Source organism: Nicotiana sylvestris, chromosome 8 (assembly GCF_000393655.2).
Source record: "Nicotiana sylvestris chromosome 8, ASM39365v2, whole genome shotgun sequence".
Lineage (NCBI taxonomy): Eukaryota > Viridiplantae > Streptophyta > Magnoliopsida > Solanales > Solanaceae > Nicotiana > Nicotiana sylvestris.
Window position 1 is genome coordinate 18,190,364 of NC_091064.1, and position 21,232 is coordinate 18,211,595.

Below are 21,232 nucleotides of genomic sequence, written 5' to 3' on the forward strand. Positions count from 1 at the left end.
TAAGAAAGAGGGAGAGAAAGTTGAGTTTTAAGTGGATGGCAGTTGGGGTTGCAATTATTACACTAGGTATAGATTATGGAAATCTAGTCTAGTGTTTTTATTGTGTGTTCTAAGGTGTGAAAGATTTCCACATGTCTATCAATATTTAGCTTATTATATAAATTGTAAATTAGTAGCCAAGTACCTATCGAAAACAGCTTCTCTACATTCACAAAGTAGGGGTAAGATCTGCATATACAAAATACGTTACTTTTTTCAGACCTCACTTACGGAATTATTCTGAATATGTTATTTTTGTTGGTATATATAGAGTGTAATTAGTCGATCACAACTTATTTGATTTTGAGGCATAATAGTTATTCGGTGAACATATATAAATTAACTTATTATAATATGTTACTTTTTTTATTTATTTTACTTTTTTTTAACGCTAAAAAAATTAATTTTAATGCATAATTATAGATTTCCCCATGTTTTTCGCAAAAAGTCAAAAATCGATTCCAAGCCCTTTAACTAGCAGTTATAAATCTAAGTAATCGTGAATTTCTTCCTTTATTTCCCTAGTTAGAATTCTTAGTTCCGCCCTGACAACTATAATCAAAGTTGACAAGTCCAAGTAAATCTATTTTAGGAAAGGTCTTTTCCATCAAGGAATTTTGCCATCTTCTAGGTACATGCTTTCATTTCAGCATGCTAAATTTCTTCTACGTCCACTCTATTCTTGACACTTTTCATTCCATGAAGATCTAGCATGGTCCTATATCCATACCAAACTCAGCCAAACATCTATAGACATATGGGCAGGAGCTTAATTTTTGTAATAAAAAAAATTCATGCCATCGGAAAATAATTACAATAAGGCTATTAGTGTTCTAGTATATACTTAATGGACGGTTTCGAGTCTAAACCCAAACAGGCCAAACTTAAGGGTTTTGAACTTTTTCTTTACAATTACAAATAACATTTATTCAGAGTTCATCTAGAATATATGAATCAGGTTACTTAAAATGCAAATAAAAAATAGAGAAGAAATGAAACTTTAATACATTCTCAAATAAGAGCTCTTAATAATTTTAAACAAACAATAGAGCTAAATTAGAAAATATAGGAAAGTAATCTTCAGATGAACAAGCCTTTAATCTAGTTGATTGTGACGACCCAAAAGGTCATCTCGTGTTTTAAAATCCAATCCAAGGTTTCGAGGCCTTCAAAATCCCATCTTCTTTCTCCTCGATTTACGTGCACAGTCCGGATGCGTTTCCGAAAAGCCTTTATATGAAAATTTGTTAAAATGCTAAGTTTTGCCTTTAGAAATTTATTTAAGTTGATTTCGGTCAATATTTTGAGTAAACGGACCCGGACCCGTATTTTGATGGTCCCGGAGGGTCCGTACTTGGGCGTATGCACGGAATCGAATTTCAAGGTCCCTAGCCCGAGAAAATGAATTTTTGAAGAAAATTGTTAAACTGAAAATATAATGGTTTTTAGAAATTGAATAATGTTTGATCTTGTTGGTATCGGGCTCATACTTTGGTTTCGAAGCCCGGTACAGGTATCATGTCAGTGAAATTTGGTAAAAAAACGAAGTTCATTTGACCGGGATTCGGACCCTCGGTTGTGAAAATAGAAACTTTAACTGTTCTTGAGAATTTCATTGATTTTGATGCTAAATCCGTAGTTTTTGGTGTTATTTTAGCGATTTGATCGCCCAAGCAAGTTTATATGATGTGTTAAGACTGGTGTGCATGTTTGGTTTGGAGCCCCGGGGGCTTGAGTGTGTTTCGGATAGGCTACGAGATGTCTAGGCTTAGAAAAGATCTGGTGTAAGATAGTTGCAGATCTCTGAACCTTGGAGTGCGGCCATGCTGGAAACTTCGCGGACCGCGGTGGGATTTCGCGATCGCGGTGGAGGGCTTCACGGACCGCAATGGGTAAGGCTAAGGTTTCGCGGCCGCGCCCATAATTCTGCGGACCACGGTAAAGATTTCGTGGACGTGGTAGGGTAAGGCCAAGGTTTCGTGGTCGCGCCTATAATTCTGTGGACCGCGTAGTGAGGATCCGGGGCGCTATATAAACGGGACTTTTCATCCACTTTTCACTTTTTCAAAATCCTAAAACATAAGAGGCTATTTTCTAAATACTTTTTATTCCCCAAATCATAAGTAAGTGATTCTTAACTCATTTCTTTCAATCTATTTCATCTTTTTACAAAAATTCATCCTAGAATCTAGGGGTTTTCATGGTGGAATTGGGTGTTTTGGGTAGAACTTAGGAATTTCGAAATTTGGGGATTTAGACCTCAAATTGAGGTCAAATTCCAAAACTAATTGTATATCCGGTCTCAAGGGTGAATAGATAATCGGGTTTTGGTCCGAATTTCGGGTTTTGACTAAGGGGTCCCGGGGTCGATTTTTGACTTTTTGGGAAAAATATTGGGAAATCTATAATTAGGCATTGGAATTGATTTCTTTAGCGTTAATTGATGTTATTAAGTTAATTATGAATAGAAACGAGTGGATTAGAGGTGGAATCGAGAGGTAAAGCGGTATTTGAGCTTTGAAATACCTGTTGGCTTGAGGTAAGTGTTTGGTCTAACTTTGACTTAAGGGATTAGGGATCCCCGACTTATTTGCTATGTGAAATTTCATGTGTGTGGCATATAGGTATGGTGACGAGTACCTATGCGCCGCCAAATTATCTGTTTAGCCTGTTCCCTTCCCCGTTCCCTTATATATTGCTTTTCTGCCTTAACTGCTACTTGCTTATTGATGCTTCCATGTCTAATTGTTTCCTGTTAAATGTTGTTTTCCCTATTGAAGGTATTACTTGTTCCGTAGTTTCATTATATTATATTGTTGGTTTACGTGGTTTATTGATACTTTATGGTATACCTTGATTGGTCTCGCTGTGTAGTAGTAACTGTTGAAGTTTCGTAATGATATAGACCTCCCGTCGTTATGATTTGAGGTATAAATATTGTGGGAAGGTTTTGAGCAAAATTGTGAAATGCTTGTTCTTATTTTGTGATTGGTACTGATATGTTGGGATCGGGTTGCACGCCGCAACAAGAGGAATAAGGGTGAAATGTGATTGTCTGGTGGGATCGGGTTGCACGCCACAACAAGGAGTAATAAGGGTGGACATGTGGGATCGGATTGCGCGCCGCAACAGGAGGAATAAGGGTGATATATATCGAGGAGTAATAAGGGTGGACTGGTGGGATCGGGTTGCACGCCGCAACAAGGAGTAATAAGGGTGAATGATCATGTTGTTACTGATATGGTGATATATATCGAGGAGTAATAAGGGTGGACTGGTGGGATCGGGTTGCACGCCGCAACAAGGAGTAATAAGGGTGAATGATCATGTTGTTACTGATATGGTGATATATATACTATTTGCTCTTATTATAATTTACTCTTACGTTACCATTCGTGTTCCCTTAACAATTACAATAAGATTAAATAGTATATATATCACCATATCAATAACAACATGATCATTCACCCTTATTACTCCTTGTTGCGGCATGCAACCCGATCCCACCAGTCCACCCTTATTACTCCTCAATATATATCACCCTTGTTCCTCCTGTTATAGCGTGCAAACTGATCCCACCCGTCCGCCCTTATTACTCCTTGTTGCGACGTGCAATCCGATCCCCCCAGACAACCTCAATTCTCCCTTATTCCTCCTCAACATATCAATAACCAGACATAGTTTAAAATCAACCACAATAACAATTCAACAACCCAATCACAAGGATTTCTACCACCAAAAGTATGAGTACACGGCAACAAGAGAATCACGGAAAAATCAAGAAGCACAACAACCTTTACAAAACAACAAGACATATAAGGCCTGTGATAACTATACCGACAACTACAACAATTTGGACACATAGCATATATGCACAGGGTCATAGATAAATTCATAATTAAGAGATAACAAAACAATAAGGAGTATAATCACTTCAGTTAAGGAAATAAGGGCCAAGTAACAAGTAAGAGTTAGAAGAAAGCTAACAACGTCGTAGGGAGCATATACAGGTAAAACAAGAAATTAGGAAACTCAATCATATCGGAAAACTTCCCACTTAATAAACATAAGGACCTAAGAACCCTAAAGGCAAATTTTCCACAAATAAGACTGAGCACGCACTTATCACCTCGCATGCACAGACTACAATTAGCATAGAAGACTCAAATTCTAAGGGGAAGTCCCTCACACAAGGTTAGGCAAGATACTTACTTCACTCCGGCCAATTCAATACTCAATTTAATTTTTCCTTTACCAATTCATCAACGCTCGGCTCAATCTAGCCAAAAACGACTTGAATACATCAAACAATGCAAGAAAAAACAATTTCAATTAACAAAGCTATGATTCTTATACAATTTGCAAAAAGTCAACAAAAGTCAACTCCCCAGGCCCGCACATCGGAACCCGACAAAATTTACAAAAACTGAATACCCATTCCGATATGAGTTCACTCATACAAAAGTTATCAAATTCCGATACCATTTGATCCTTCAAATCATCATTTTACATTTTTGAAAGATTTTACAATTTTTCCTAAATTTTCCTTTTGATTCTCATGAATTTGATGTTAAATCTAAGATATAATCACAAAATACAGTTGGAAATTGATTAAAGGTACTTACCCAGTGACTTGGCATGAAAATCTCTTCACAAAATCGCATCACCTCGACTCTAGGGTTCAAAATATAAAAAATAAAGCAAAAACTCGAAATAGCCAGCTTTTAGCAGGCTACAGATGTCGCATTTGCGACACTGGGTTCGCAAATGCAAACTTGCAAGCGAAGAAATCTTCGCAAATGCGAAGCCTAAAGAATCTTGTCTCCATCGCAATTGCGACGAGGCACTTCGCAAAAGCAAAGTAGGGCCTTCGCAAAAAGCGGCCCAAATGTTCGCAAATGCGAACTCCCCCTGCCCAGCCCATCTTCGCAAATACGAGAAGAATCTCGCAAATGCGATGAAATGCTCGCAAATGCGAGAACAGAAACACCAGCACAGCTGAACCTCTTTCAAACACTCTGAAATGCATACAAAACTCATTCGAGCCCTCGGGGCTCCAAACCAAACACCCACACAGGTCTGAACACATAACACGAACTCGCTCGTGCGATCGGAACACCAAAATAACCTCTAGAACCACGAATTGGATACCAAAATGCATGAAAATCACTATGAACTTTAAGAACCTCTAGAATTGCAACCAAGCGTCCGAACCATATCAAATCAATTCCAAACGACACCAAATTTTGCAGGCAAGTCCAAAACGACATCACTGATCTATTCCAACTTTTGGAATCGCATTCTGACCTCGATAACACAAAAGTCAACTATGGGTCAAACCTCTCCATTTTCCAAACTTTAACTTTTCCAACTTTCGCCGAAATGCCTCAAATTACCCTACGGCCTCTAAATCCAAATCCGAATGCACGCCTAAGTCCAAAATCATCATACGAAGCTATTGACATCATCCAAAACTCATTCCGGAGTCATTTACCCAAAAGTCAAATTCCGGTCAAATTCTCACTACTTAAGCTTCCAAAACTAAATTCCTTCTTCCAATTCGACTCTGATTCATCCGGAAACAGAATCCAACCATGCACGCAAGTCGATACATATAATATGAAGTTGCTCGTGATCTCAAACTGCCGAACCGGACGCAATTGCTCAAAACAACCAGTCAAGTCGTTACAAAATTGATGCTCTCATCAGGGGGAGTTAATACGCGTTGTACTCTTTTTTTCCTTACAAGGTTTTGTCCCACTAGGTTCTCCGTGCAAGGTTTTTAATGAGGCAACTAAAAGGCGTATTGTTAGATATGTATACTCTTTTTTCTTCACTAAAATTTTCTCCCACTGGATTTTATTTTAGTTAAGATTTTAACGAGACACATTATATGTTGAATAGATATTCAAGGGGGAGTGTTATAAATAGAATTGTATTTAAGATGAGTGTCTATATTTTAGAGAGATTTTAGGGATTTTTACTTGGTGGCTAAGTCACTCTTTTCCTATAAATAAAGGGGTTCTATTCCTTTGTAATTCAACCCAAATCAATAAGAATTCTCTTTTTTTTTTTTTTGAAATATTCTTCTTTTATAACAAAAAGCAATATTTTTGTCTACAGTAGCAAAATTTGAAAAAGCAAATAACGGAAGATCGTAGCAGTAGCCTAGTCAGGAAATAACTCAACAAATTGGACTAATAAACTATTGTGTGTGGCTCAATCTGAAAATCTATATTTAATAGATACGAAAAATTTAAACTATGGACTCCAATTAACTTGAGATTTGAGCGGAATATTGATGGAATATTCTCAAATCAAAATTCAATTTAATTTAGGTTATTACCGAAATATTTCTGCTTGTAATATAAAGCTAAGAGAAATGAATAAATAGAGAATCAAATAGCACCATCTATATACTCCTTCCGGTCCAAAATAAGTGATTTTTTTATTATTTTCACACATATTAAATTTTTTTAACTTTTAGCATTAATTACCAATGAAATTAACCATATTGACATTTACTATCTCTTCATATAAACACTCCTAACACATACTCCAACATTAATTACTCCAAGGGCAATGTAGGAAAAAATAATTAATTCATTTTTGAAATCTAAAAAAATCACTTATTTTGAACCACAAAAAAAAACTAAAAAATTACTTATTTTGGACTGGAGGGAGTAATAAATAAATGTCTTTTTTTTGTCGAAGTTGTATGAATTAATTACTCAGTAATAAAATATTAGCTACGAGGTGTACTATATTGCCTAGTAATTGAACGCAATTGGGAGTAGTATTTATGAGTACAACTATTCTAAACTGAGCAGTGGACATTAGTAAATGAAAAGGCTGCTGAATCACCAAATCTTTGACTTTAATTTTGCACATTAAAGATGCACGTGCCTCTTCATTTTTCGCTATTTTGCTTCCCAAAATTCTACTAAATATATTAATTCTATAATGCATTATTAGCCATCGAATTGCACTCTTGATATACCTATATTCATCTGCGCAAGGGGGTCACATTAACCCCGGGCGGATTTAGGCCTAAATTATGGGACACGAGAACTCATAGTGTTTCTGCTAAATTAGGTATTTTATGTATATATTTTTTAGAGTTGATCTATTATAATTTGGTGGTCCCATATTTTAAAAAGGCTGAATGGTACACTTGATTAAACGTTGAATTATTTACCCAACGGAAGAAGGATCAATTCCCATGAAACACTTTTCCCCCCTCTTTTTTAGTGGTGTACCCGTATTCTAGAAATCTTAAATCCGCATCTGACATTAATTAGGGGACTTCGAGATGTATCTAAAATCATTTTTAGTACTCTCTCTGGTCCCTAATAAGTGGCTTTTTTGGCATTTGACACATCCCTTAAAAAATGCGAACACCTAAAGAAAAAAATATGTATTTACTAAATTATTAATTATTTGTTACATTGACACATTGTGATATATAAATAAGGGCAAATATTGAAAAAATAAAATTAATTCCTTCTTAATTATGTAAAAGGACATTTATTTTGGACCAAAATAAAAAGGCTAAAAGATCGCTTATTATAGACCGGAAAAAGTATTTCATTAAAATTCAATGGCACTTAATGAGTTATTTTGAAAAAGTTGAAAGGAGTTTAAAAGTCCTCTTACTGACAGATCAGTTGTTGCTATAAATTCTATATAGAATGGCATGCCATCTTTATCAAGGACTCCATCTGTTTCAGGCCTTCGCCTGCGAGATACTAGCTCTGACCCCCTACACCTTCCACACATGCCTCTGATATATATGCTTCGGACGGTGATGCTAATGATGACGAGGAGGTGCATTATGATCAATATAGCAGGATCATCATAGTCCCTGAGGGTGATGGGTAAGAGTTATTTGTTATTTTTACATATTGTTTTGTACAGTTTTACTAAGATATTAATGTGTTTTTTTTTATTAAATTACAGGTTCATCCCGAGTAATATTACTACGAGGATAATCACCAAAGCAACCAGAAAGCTTTATGATGTCCCTTATGCGACTTGGAGTGAGTTCCTATTCTCGCTGAAGGAGCAAATTTTCAATCAATTTAAGGTATAAATATTCTTTTAAGCAGTATAATTATTTATATTTATGATATTTCCATAAATATTTAACTTTTGAAATACAAAGCAAGTGTGTATGGGAACACCGCTATAGCGCAGAAGTGGCTGCAAATTTTCATCTCAAAGCTCGCAAGCGGTTGTCGCATACTTTCTCCAAAGCTAGAAAGTTAAACCAGAAGCCTGACTGGTTGCTTCAGAATTTATGGGAGGATTTGCAAAGGCAATGGCTTACCGCAAAGTTCTTAGAGAAGAGCGAAAAAGGAAAGAAAGTTTGTGCATCTAAGAAGGGATGATCCTTGCACACTGGAGGTGCGATCAGCCTAGGGACAATAAAAAGAAGAATGGTACGTAATTGCTTAATTTATTTTAATTTTCAAAGTATATCTATTCTGTTTATTAACTAAAATTTATGAGTTTTCAAGAAAAGAAGTTGGGGCGTCCGATGGACCAAGATGAGCTATTCAAGGAGACTCATATTGTAAAGGAAGAAGAAAGAGACGGACCAAGAAAGGTGGATCGAGGGCCGAGCCTCGACTATACATGTAAGTTTTCACTTTTCATTAAGTATTTTGATTTACTTTTATATAAATTTTGAAATACTAATTCACTTGCAATTTATCTGATAGGATCGCTTCACAGTTGAAGTGGAGGAATTCATACGCAGTCAGCCACTTAATGAGTCGGGCGAGCCAATCCAACCTTCGGACGAGAATGCTAAAAGAATGTAGACGGAGGCTGCAGGCGGTCCAAAATGGGGGAAGGTATACAGGCTTCCTACTAAGAAATTCCATCGCTATAAGTGTGGAATGCAAGGAATAGGGACTTCCTCGCAAGCCGAGCAACTTGATGGGGAGAGCCTCTCCGCTATGCGGGAGACTGTGACAAAGCTCACATCCGAGCTAGAAGCGTCCAAGGAAAGAGAAAAGCTTAGAGATGCTCAGTATATTGGCGTGGTCGCTCAGTGCCAGAGCATGCAAGAGCAGATCAAAAATCTATCCTAGCTTCTGGAGGTTTTGCGATTCCACGGTCTCGTGAGTCATCGCCAGAGGCTCTCCTTCCCCGTGCTCGTTCCTCCCGTCCTCCAAGTGCTTGTTCCTCCCGTCCTCTCCGTGATCATTCTTCCCGTCCTCGATAAGTAGACCCTTCTGGATACCGTCTTGGTGATTAAAGTTCATCAGACGGTGATGATAATGATGTACAAAACACTCCTTGACTTTTATATACTTTGAACTAGACAAATAGAATCGGTTTTCCATATTTTAAAATATAATATTTGGTTTACAGACAAAAGTTGGTCGCTATATTTTGATTAATAATAAATAAAAAAACGTAATTTAAATATAGAGACCAACTGTGGTTGCTAAATTTATATTATTAAAATATTAAAGCGACCAAAGTTGGTCGGTATATTGTTTACCCGGAATATTTGATCCTTTTATCTTAGAGACCAAAGTTGGTCGCTAATTAGCGACCAACTTTGGTCCCTAAGGTAAAGGGACCAGCAAAATAACGACCAGGTCTGTTTGGACGCTTTTTGGTCGCTTTTTGACCTGTAAGCGACCAACTTTGGTCGCTTTTTGTTGTCGCTTTTTTTCGAATTTCTAGTAGTGACATACATAGAATTTTTGGTAAGCGATGACAATATTTAAAAAAATAAACGAATAAATAAATTCTTATAGTGATAAGCAATGCCAATTTTTATATTTAGACTCAATATTTTTATTTTGTATACTATATATATAAAATAAAATTTTTGATAAAGCAATGTCACATGACACCACTTGCCGCAAGGTCTATCCGACCTGTGGGATGTCACCGTCCGTTTGAGCACGGGTAAGCACCTTTAATTTATGGGGGAAAATTGCAGGTTATCAATTGGTTAGAAAATGAATAATAGGACATTGGTACCACAGATGCACAAAATAGGAGAATAGGATGAGCCCCGATGTCCATTTGAAAAAATATACCTTTGCTCTTTGCTTCTTAATATATATATATTTCACGTTAAATGTTGAACGACAAAATATTTTTAAAAAGTTGATTGACCTTTATGTCCTTCAAAATATAATTATATATTGGATAAAATTGTTACTTAAAACTTGGACTAATATTAATTCGCACCAAATTCGAATCACAGTCAAATTTAGTCGGACCTAAAAGTAAAATTTTGAAACGATCATATGATTTGGAGTTGGCCAAAGATTAAGAATCATAGAAGAAGACTAATTCTATTAAATTAATTATTTAATATTTATAAGCCAATTGTAGATCTTGTTGAAGAGAAGATATGGGCTCTCTGTGTCATACTCTCAAAGACTCGTATGATGCAATCCTTTTAGTAGTGCGCATCTCTGGATTTTTATTTGATACAATACGACATCTTTTTTGTTCACAAAACTAATAAATTTATGGTGTCTTTCGATTTAGTGTTAGATTTATATTTGGATACTTAGTCTTTGTTCTAAACTAAACCTAAACAGATATAAACAATTCACAAATAATTATAACCAAACCTAAAATCATAGTGTATAACAGATATAATAGATATTGATATATTTTTTTTTAGAAAAATCTATACTTTAAGACATCTTTTTATTTTCTAAGAACTCCTAAACCTAAATTATCTTGTGAATTAGTGTTTGACTTTAATTTGGACTCCAAAGAGTCTTTTAGGATAAGGAAAAGATGGAGTCGCTAGAAGTTATTCACGTTGGGAACCTAGCAAAACTAAGGCAGAGAATAAAGATGTAAGGAGATGCTAAGAGAAAACTATTTTTTACATGGAAAACTTTTGTTCTACTTTTAAAAGGGATATTAATATCTAAAGAGTTTTGTTCATAATAGAGTTAACCGAAGAGTCAGAAGGAAACATACATCCAAAACATCGTCTATGAAAAAATACTCGATAAGATACGACCACGTTCCATATTTCTATAATATAGGTACATATATTATCTGACTTAATTAAATTGATTATATTCACATATTTAATTCAAGTTTATGATATGTAATAACATCATTCTCAGCATTTAATTAATTGATTGCTATAGTTTTACAATCAATTGCTATATAACAATTTTTCATCTAAACAATTCACTAAACATTTACGGTGCACGTACATAGAAACTAGTTCTATATTAAAATCACGAAACTCCTTAGCGAAATATAGGTTTTATATTGGACAAAATCATAATTAAATAATTTTTCTAATTTTTAGAACTTTGAAATCAATTAAAATTCTCTTTACTTATTGGATTATACTGGATTTGTTATATTTGTAAAAGATTGTGATGACCCAAAAGGTCATCACTTGTTTTGAAAATAAATTCTGTGTTCCGAGGCCTTAAAATCTCCTTTTTATCTCACTTTGATTTGCGTGCACAGTCCGGGCGTGTATGTGAAAGCCATTATGTGAAGATCTGTGAAAATGATAAATTTTACTTTTAAAATGAATTTAAGTTGATTTCGGTCAATATTTTAGGTAAACGGACCCGAACCTGTGATTCGACGGTCCCAGAGGGTCCGTAGAAAAATATGGCACTTAGGCGTATGCCCGTAATTGAATTCCGAGGTCCCAAGCTCGAGAAATGAATTTTTGAAAGAAATTGTTTAGCTGAAATTATAAGAGTTTTTAGAAATTGGAATGTGTTTGAATTTGATGGTATCGGGCCCGTATTTTGGTTCTAGAGCCCGGTAAAAGTATTATATGACACTTAAGGTGAGCCTATAAAATTTGGTAAGAAACGGACTTGATATGACGTGAATCGGACCACCGGTTGTTAAAAATGGAACTTAAGAGTTCATGAGATTTTTCTTTGATTTTGATGCTAAATTCATAGTTATTGATGTTATTTTGATGATTTGATTGCACGAGCATCTGTATGATGTTTTTGGACTTGCATGCATATTTGGTTTGGAGCCCTGAGGGCTCGGGTGAGTTTTAGATAGGCCACAGAGTGTTTTGAACTTAGGAAAAACTGTTGTGTGTTGCAGGTCTGCAGGCTTCGCAATTGCGAAGCCTGGCTCGCAATTGCTAGCTCGCATTTGCGAACAAACATTCGCATTTCCGAAGACTGGGTTGGGCAGGCCTTGGTCGCAAATGCAACCTTTCCTCACAATTGTGATGTCGCAAATGCGACAGGTCCCTCGCAATTGCGAAGGTGACCGAAATTTCCCATGATCGCAAATGCGACGTATCCTTCGCATTTGCGAAGTCAGCAAGTTCCTTAAGGGTTCGCAATTGCGAACCCTGGTCGCAATTGCGACATCTGCAACCTGCTAAATCATAACTTAGCCGAAAATTTCTCATTTTTCAAACTCTTTCTAACCTAAAACATCTTTGGGCGATTTTTTAAAGACAACTACTCTTCCAAATAGATTGTAAGTCATTTCTAACTCGTTTTCTTCAATCTATAACATCTTTTCACATGATTTTAACTCAAAATCAAGGGTTTCCATGGGGGAAATTGGGTGTTTTGGGTAGAATTTAGGATTTTTGAATTTTAGGGATTTGGAATTCGATTTGAGGTCGGATTTCAAAATAAATTATATATTTGGGTTCGTGGGTGAATGGGTAATCGAGTTTTGGTTCGAATCTCGGGTTTTGACCATATGGACCCAGGGTTGATTTTTTGACTTTTTTGGAAAAATCTTCATAAAACCAATTTTCATGCATTAGAATTGATTCATTTAGCATTTATTGATATCGTTAAGTAAATTGTAGCTAGATACAAGCGAATTGGTGGTGGAAACAAGAAGTAAAACAGTAGTTGAGGCTTGAATTGTGTTCGTGCCTTTGAGGTAAGTGTTTGGTCTAACCTTAGCTTGAGGGATTAGGAGTTATGTCTTAATTGTTATGTGTTAATTGTGGAGTACGACATATAGGCATGGTAACGAGTATCTATATGTCGGTGTCAAGCATGCCCGTGAGTTTCGTATTGTAATTGTTATGATTCCGTTGTGATTTATTCATGCTTAATATGATGATTATCATTGTTGGTTCCCTTGCTGGGATGTTATTGTTTACGATATTGTCTTCCTTGTCGGGATGTTGTTATTATACTCTTGTTCCCTTGCCAGGCTTCTTTTATGATTGATGTTGATTTGTAAATGGGATCGGGTGGTACGCCGCTACAGTGATATATAAAATGGGATCGGGTGGCACACCGCCACGGTGATATATGAAATGGGATCGGGTGGCACGCCGCCACGGTGATATATAAAATGGGATCGGATGGAACACCGCCACGGTGATATATGAAATAGGATCGGATGGCACGCCCCCCACGGTGATTTATGAAGTGGGATCGGATGGCATGCCGCCACGGTAATATTTGAAATGGGATCGGGTTACACGCCTGCAACAAGAAAGAAATGAAACTGAATATTGTGTTTGTTTTCCTTATTCTTGTTGGCAATTAAATTTTGGTTTCTTTACATTCCTCTTTTGGTATTTTATTGTTATCTGATACTCCCCGCAGCATGCTTTCCCCCTCCTATCTTTAAGTGTAAATATCTTCTTTTATTTTTCCGTTGTATATGATTTAACTGCACAAGTTTATTTGGTAGTCTGGTCCTAGCCTCGTCACTACTTCGCTGAGGTTAGGCTAGGCACTTACCAGCACATGGGGTCGGTTGTGCTAATACTACACTCTGCACTGTGTGCAGATCCCGATGCTGTAGCTTTTGGACCGCAGTGAGGTTGTTGCTTCAGTTCATTCAGGCGATCCGAGGTAGTCCTGCAGGCATCCACAGGCTTTGACGTCTCCTTCTATCTTTTCCTTCTGTTTCTTTTATGTATTTCAGAGACAGTGTTGTATTTATCTTTCGAACCCTTATTTGTAGTACTCTTAGATAGTTTGTGAAATTGTGACACCAGATCCGGGTAGTTTTTGGTTTTTGGATTTTGTTATCGACGTTAATATTAAAGTGTTATATATCATTCTTCCGTCTTATTATTTCCACTGAGTATGAAATGTTAATTCATAACTGTTAAAGGACTAAAAAAGAAAAAAAAGTAAATAATATTAATGGTTGGCTTGCCTAGCTTTTACTAGTAGGCGCCATCACGACTCCCAAGGGTGGAAAATTTGGGTTGTGACAAGTTGGTATCAGAGCTCTAGGTTGCTTAGGTCTCACAATTCACGGACAAGCTTAGTAGATGTAAGCACGTGATTTTTGCTTCACGAACAATCACTCCAAAAGAAAACAAAAATAGTGACCAGTGACCTCGCTGTACAAATTTTCAATTTTTCATGACATGTACTGCTAGTCATTTGTGGTTCGTCCCATTTTTGCATTTTTGATCTTATCAATCAAAATACAAAGTATGTCTGTCATGGTAATCAAACCGTAATTCGGTCGTTGAAAGAAAATTCAAAAAATATATATATGTGCATCGTTCGTTCTAGGTTGTGATTTAACTTACTTAAACATTTTAATTTGGTATGATAATTGTGTTGAAGTGTTACATTGTTGTTTATTTTAATTTCATTTGTTTTATTATTTATTTGTTATTTCATTTTTTGTTTTAAAATTAGAAAACAAAGAAAAGAGTGATGAAAATCGATTTAGGCCCAGGAAATGAAACAAAAAATAGGCCCAAAACCGGCACTCAAGTCCAGTCCAAATCCGGCCTGCCCAAACATTGATTCAAACGACGCCGTATCAGCGTCCTTATTGGAGCCGTTGATCTGACTCAAACAAACGGTCCTGATCAGGCCACTCATTCAACCCCAAACGACGTCGTCTTAGGCAATTGATCTGAGCCGTCCAACCCCTTGATCCAACGGACCCAGGCTTTCCCCCTAAACCCGTCCAATTTTGACCCGATCCAGCCTTACCCGGTCTCACCCACTACCAAGACCCAAACGACACCGTCTTCCCTAAGTGAATAGATCCTGGCCATAGATCTCATTTGATCCAACGGCCAGGATCTAAACCCCTAGATCGTATATAAGCTTTCTATCGTACCCCACGCCCCCTATTCGAACCCCCCTCCACTCATCGTCTTCACCAAACACTGAAACTCCCCCCCCCCAAACCCTAGCAGCCGCCCTGATTTCCCTTTCACCAGAACCCGGCGGCATGAACGCCGATGACCCCCTCCTGAACACCCTAGGACCACCTCACTCTCCTGAACATGGATCTGTAACCCCCTAGCCTCGAATCACCTTCCTTCGTCTCGAATCTTCATTTGAAGATACGAGTCGAACTCTGACCTATGCCAAACCTCACCATCTTCGTACCAGATACTCCCATGACCTCCTTCGTGACCAAACCAGGTTTGGTTTGGTTCGAATCTACCCACAACTCCTAAAAAACCAGATCTGAAGATCCAAAACCTAGAACACTAATAGCCTTGGAATCAGGCCGGTCTTAACAGGGGTTTGAGGTCTAATAGACCTTAATCAAGGTGTTCTCGTGTGAGAACACCCTGATTAAAGTTTGTTCGGCCTCAAATGGTCGAAGCTAAGTCGGATTTGGGTCAGTTTGGTTTAAACTTTTTCAGTAAGTTTTCCCTTCTCTTTGTTTTAGTTTTGATTGAGTTGTTAGCATGCTTTGTTGTGACTGTTTGTTATTGTCTGATGTTTTTCTTAATTTCTTCCGTCACTGTCAAAGACCTTTTATTTGGTCGTTTGATTTTCTATGTGTGTTCTGAATGTACTCTGTGATATACATGCTCGTCAATTAGATTAATCGTCAAATAAGTTAACTCATATAGGTTCCCAGTAATTGAACAAAGATATTTGAAGGCATTCGGGACCCTGTACGTGTTGTTTATATGAGCGACTGATTATTACCTGTTATGTTTAGTATAGTCGACTCGATAAACGTCGTCGATTAGTTTTCTATAACTAATGGATCAAATGAGCTAATAATTTCACATGACTAATTGAACCATGTCACTGACTGAATGCCCGACATTGTTTGAAATGGGTTTGTTTGCATTGCAAAAACGACTGAAAAGGTTCAGTCCAGGGCAGTCCTGAATTTCAACTTTCAGGAGTTCAAAATGCCTTGATGCTGCAATGGGTTTAGGGCAGTAATAATCAAGGTTTAACAAGGGTAGTCTGGGGTTCGAAAAGAATAGAAAAGGCTTAGTTTAAAGTGAGCTGACAAGTAGGGTACTAAATTAGGATTAAACTAATGCCAATGGGGAACAAGACACAAGAGTATGGGGGTTAAAATGAATACTTAAATGAACCCATAACTCTTGAACAAAAGGAATAAGCCAGGCGTGGGGAACAAAATAGCTGGCATCAAAAAGATGCTTAGGCATGGGATTTAATAGGTATGGGCAGTCTGCAATTGGCAGAATCCAGGCAGCTTGACTGCACTGGTTTGTTGGCTTATAAATAAGTTATTCCCAAAACTTAAAGGGGGCTGGAAATTTTAGTCTTGAGGGAGGGCTTGTGAGTTGAAGAAAACTGGAAAAAAAACAGAAAGAAATTTCCAGAAATACTGTAACTGAACACTGTCCAAAAACTGCACAAAGAAACCAAGTTGGTTATCCTAACTAGGGCTGTCATTGTTCCATTAAGAGAAGTCTGTGTACCTTCAGCTGTGATTGCTACTACATTGAGTTTCTGTGTGCTGTACACTGAGTTTTAGTCTCCCTGATTGTTTGAAACTGTGCTGGTTGTTTGCTGAGCTTTGGTGGTTATTGAATTTCTGTGGCTATAGCACAAAATATTCTGGTTCTTTTCTCGATTGGTTTTGTTTCCCATCCTGTTTCCTGGGATTATTTGTCTGTTGCTCGACCAACGTGTGAACTTCACCTTTGTGGCTGTTTGGTTTTTGCTGTGTTGTGCTGTTTTATCTGCTGCTGCTGTGCTTGCTGTGTACCACTCAGCTGATCATCTTCCTTCTTCTTTTGCTCCTCTATACCAGGTACACAACTAATACTGTCCATGTAACTTGAAAGTTGAGCATGAATACGAAAGAGAAGATTCGAAGACATCTCTGTCCACATGTAGTTGTTATATAGAGTATCATGTAGTGTGTAATGGTTTACAATCTTGTTTGGGTATTGGAGTTGGTCCTTTCATATAGTGAATGCAAAAATGTAGTATGATTTGATATCTTATGGTGGTTAGGTTGACAGACAAAAGGATTGGCAGTACAATAGGCTATGTCTTGGTAATTAGTTGTGTTTTGTAATTAGCATTTCTGTTTTTAATGCATGTCAAAGAATAAAACTATCCAACTCAGTTAGTTTCATTCTCTTTTGATAAACTACCTCGTTTATAATCATCAAACACACCCTTATAACAAATAGCATCAGTCCGCACTCCTCAACCTTATGAAAGTCGAGCCCAAGTCAAAACAGGCCAAGCAGACCCGCCTCGGATAAACAGTGGCCCAGGTCTGGCCCATCCCGCATGAGCTGGATTTGGGCCCATAATGTTCGATCAAGCTGCCCGTATGCATGGTCACGTTTCCTTATTCTGAAAAAGCATTTCGAATCCTGCTATAAATAATCTGCAAGCATGTAATTAACTAGGACTATTTCTGTTTTCAATTAGTAGAGACAAACGCGACAAGAAACGTAGTTGCTATAGGATATCCTTTTAAAAAATAAGAATGAGACGAGCCTCGACAAACAAAACGTATAAAGCTGCGGGGCCCTCACAAAATGTATGGTTTAATTAGAATTCGGAAGGACCGTTCAGCGAATTTCACGGTCTTCCCAAAATAATAACGCGATAGTCTCTTTAGGCACGCGTTTAATATTTTACTTTCTTAAGCCTGGGTGTGCATTTCATGCGACCCGAATCTAAATCCCAAAACATCAAATAAAACGTGTTCCGGATTGCGGGTGCATTTCATGTGACGCAGTCCAAAGACATGTTTTAAGCGATGTTCACATTCTTTTAAAAAATAATATTAATAAAGCGGTTAAAAGATAGAATTTGCACATAAGTTCATATTGGTGTAAAATCAGGTAATCAAGCCGAATATAACAGTTGAGCGGCCGTGCTAGAACCACGGAACTCGGGAATGCCTAACACCTTCTCCCGGGTTAACAGAATTCCTTATCCGGATTTCTGGTACGCAGACTGTAATATGGAGTCATTCGTTTCCTCGATTCGGGACTAAAATTGGTGACTTGGGACACCCTAAATCTCCCAAGTGGCGACTCTGAAATAAATAAACCAATCCCGTTTCGATTGTCCTTTAATTGGAAAAACTCCCTTGTACCCTATCGGATGCGTAAAAAGGAGGTGTGATAGCTCTGGCGACTCTGCTGGGGAACTATAAATGACCCAGAACCACTGGTTCAGGGTTAGAAATTCGAGCTTATATAAATTGTTATATTTGGTATTATCTGATTTTGTTACATGTTTTTGAGCCTAATGTGCTAAATGCTGCTTTTATCGCTTTGATATTACGTGAACTGTATATAAACTGTGCCGAAACCCCTATACCTTCTGAGTCTTCTAAATCATGAAGAAGGGCGTACTTCGTACGACTTCTTTTCTGTATAGTGTCAAATCCCAATTTAGAACGAGGTTCGGACAAGTTGCTAAGCCGGTGAAGCTTCTGTATTCCCGGTACGCTGCCCCCCCTCGGCTCGAGCTGTCCGCTCGGGTAAGCCAGGTCTAGAACAAACACCCAGGTTCTGAACCTAGAATAACTCAACTTCATGCCGGATCCCTAGTAGGAACGCTTATTTGCATCATGTGCATTTTTGACTTAGGGGACTCAACACAGGGGTTGGGTCCGTCTAGGAATAGCAACCTGAAACAGAAAAGGCCATCCTGATGCATCCTGCTCACTGCTTGTGCATTTGTTTGTTTCAAACATGCATGATGACCGGTTGTGAATGTTGGGAATTTTTTTTTTTTACAAAAAAAAAAAAAACTATTTAGTTTCTTCATCACATTTGTGTTTTTCTTTAATTTGCTTTATTTTCAAGTTATAAACTATTTAGTTTATTACCCGAACTACGTCGGTTTGATTCTCACCGGATGTGGGAAACGTAGGCAACCCTCATCGGGTCCAACTCCCTTTTCATTTTACTAATAATGATATACCATAAAGTATATATGTATATATATATATATATATACATGTATATAAATACATATATTATTTTCTTGTTTGTCTTCAAAGATTTTTGTTTAGAGTCAAAATAAAGGTTTTTATTTTCGCCTAAAAGTCACCTTAATAAATGTGCAGGATGAGCACAGAGCAAAATGAACCATTCTCGGCCCTCAGTGAGGTCCCTCTGCAACTCCACATGTGGTGGAATGACTTGGAAACCGATAGCAAAGGGATAGTAGGAAGAATATTGGGAGGTTTTGTCAATTTGTTGGGTGTTAGGCCAAGGACAGATATTCTTGAAGCTCTAATACCATTTTGGGACCCAACCCGCAATGTATTCCGTTTTGTTGACTTTGAACTTTCACCAACACTTGAGGAAGTCGCCGGATATGCGGGATTGAATGAGAGGTTAAGAGGGCAATATTTGCTTTCGCCAAGGCCAGTGTCTCCGCATGCGTTTCTGGATCTACTAAGCATCAGTCGGAAGATACAACATGACGATTTATCGAGAGGATGTTGTGATCTCCATTTCTTGTATCAGCGGTACGGAGCCCCGCAGGGTTTCGAGGAACCGAACCTTGGGCTAACTCACGGCGGGAACAGAAACAAATGGGAAGCAAGACGTACTTTGGCTTTTATCACAGCATTCTTGGGAGTCATGGTCTGTCCAAGGAAGGATAAAAAGATAGAGATAGGTCTGGTAGGGATGGCCGACGTGGCAATCAAAAGAACCAATAGTACTGTGGTTCCTTTGATTTTGTCCGAAATCTACCGGGCTCTGACTATATGCCGAGAAGGAGGCAAGTTCTTCCAAGGTTGCAACCTGTTACTTCAGCTATGGATGCAGGAACATCTCCATCACCGAGTAGGATACATGAACCACGGGTTGACCGAGAGGAATTGTATCAGCGGATTCAAGAAGCGCATGACAGGCGCCAGATTTCCTGAAGGTGTCGAAGCATGGTTTACACGGTTAAGGTCAACAACAGCTGACCAAATTGAATGGGCATTCGGTTGGTTGACTGATACTGAGGTGATCTACATGTCGGCTGAAGAATGTCATGTTCTCTTAATGGGGCTTCGCAGCATCCAGCCATATGCCCCTCATCGGGTATTACGACAACTGGGCAGGTTTCAAGTAGTCCCTACTGATGAAGATCTGAGCAAGCATGCCTTGGAATTAAGCCCGGGAGTCATATTCCCCGAGGGGAAGATTAGAAAACTGTGGCATGAATGTAGATTCTTGGAGCCCAAGACCATGGTGCGAGAACTAGCTAAAGGTGAGGTAGACCCAAAGTACGATGCTTGGTTCGAAAGAAGGTTTCAGATTCGGCAAAGACCTGCTAAAAGGGGCCACATCCAACACTTCACAGATGACTCACAAGAGCAATGAGGATGGTTAAAAAGGGAGGAAGGTTACCGGGTTGAAATCGGGAAGCTAAAGCAACAAGTTGAAAGGCTTGTATTTGAGAACAATGTGCAAGTCGCCTCGGAGCAGGCTGAAAGAAACAAGCTAGCCCAAGAAAACCAAACCTTGAAGGCCCGCCTTCGCCAAGCCAGTAAGAGTAACGTTGACCGACAGAAGCGTCGCTCTGACGAAAGATTGATAGCAAGTTTGAGAAGTCAGGTCATCCAGAGCCAAGAAGAATTAGAACAATCAGAAGCTTGCATAGCAAGGATGAAGGTCAGATGGGCAAGGTACACAATGGCCCGGAAGCAGCGTTTGCAACAGGTTATAAGGGATTATGAAATGAGCGTCGGGATATTAAGGGAGACGAACTCCATTCTACATGATCGGATCGTCAAACAAGCACGAGACGCCCAGGCCGACAGAAGACAGTGTTACGATGCAATGGCCTGCATGGAAAGACAAATGGAGTTGTTCCAGGATCGACTTGCCGACAATGCTCAGGCACTGGGGTTAAAGAACCGACAAATCAGGCAGTTGTTCAGTGAAAGGGATAACATTCGAGCAAGGATTGACGAAATCGGGCATTACATCTACATGAAATGCATGGCATGCGAGCGAACACCTCAGAAGACCCTC

The 21,232-nt window shown here is 38.2% G+C and overlaps 1 long non-coding RNA gene across 2 annotated transcripts; it reads left to right on the top strand.

Annotated features, from left to right (window-relative positions):
- Positions 1-7,746: 7,746 nt before the first annotated feature.
- Positions 7,747-9,401, top strand: LOC104226033 (uncharacterized). Of its 2 annotated transcripts, none has more exons than XR_011401660.1 (5): positions 7,747-7,916; positions 7,999-8,125; positions 8,204-8,480; positions 8,559-8,678; positions 8,763-9,401. It is a non-coding gene; the product is annotated as an uncharacterized lncRNA (long non-coding RNA). The 2 variants fall into 2 exon arrangements; XR_710738.2 differs by having other exon boundaries at positions 8,564-8,678.
- Positions 9,402-21,232: the final 11,831 nt, after the last annotated feature.